Source organism: Mandrillus leucophaeus, unplaced genomic scaffold (assembly GCF_000951045.1).
Source record: "Mandrillus leucophaeus isolate KB7577 unplaced genomic scaffold, Mleu.le_1.0 Scaffold425, whole genome shotgun sequence".
In the NCBI taxonomy this organism is placed as follows: Eukaryota; Metazoa; Chordata; class Mammalia; order Primates; family Cercopithecidae; genus Mandrillus; species Mandrillus leucophaeus.
In genome coordinates this window covers 688835-689198 of record NW_012104532.1, presented here as the reverse complement: position 1 = coordinate 689198, position 364 = coordinate 688835, and the positions used below count along the sequence as shown (strand labels likewise).

Below are 364 nucleotides of genomic sequence, written 5' to 3'. Positions count from 1 at the left end.
CGAGGTAAGTTGCGTCGTGGCGGGGTTCGAGCTCATCTGTAAGGTGGACCCTGGAGTCTCGAGGCCCAGGTGCACTGGCCCCGGCCGACCGCGGAGCCCCAGGGCAGGAGAAGAACAGGAGGGCGCCTGAACAGAATCCGAAAATGGAAAAAATGCCACGTAGAAGGGACGGCGTAAGTGGAGAAAACCGACTTCCCACAGCCAAACCCCAACCTCGGGTTTCAGGCACGGACGGGGTTCGAACCCGCGATCTTCGGTTTACGAGACCGACGCCTTACCACTTGGCCACCGCGCCTGACAGCCCAGGGAGCGGTGGAAGCTCTCAGTGGAGGGGAGGTGGTACCGGCTGGGAGCGGCGGCCTCG

The 364-nt window shown here is 63.5% G+C and overlaps 1 non-coding gene across 1 annotated transcript; it reads right to left on the bottom strand.

The window, feature by feature from the left end:
* Positions 1-223: 223 nt before the first annotated feature.
* On the bottom strand, positions 224-295 carry TRNAT-CGU. The gene has a single exon. It is a non-coding gene; the product is annotated as a tRNA-Thr (tRNA).
* Between the last annotated feature and the right edge of the window lie 69 nt (positions 296-364).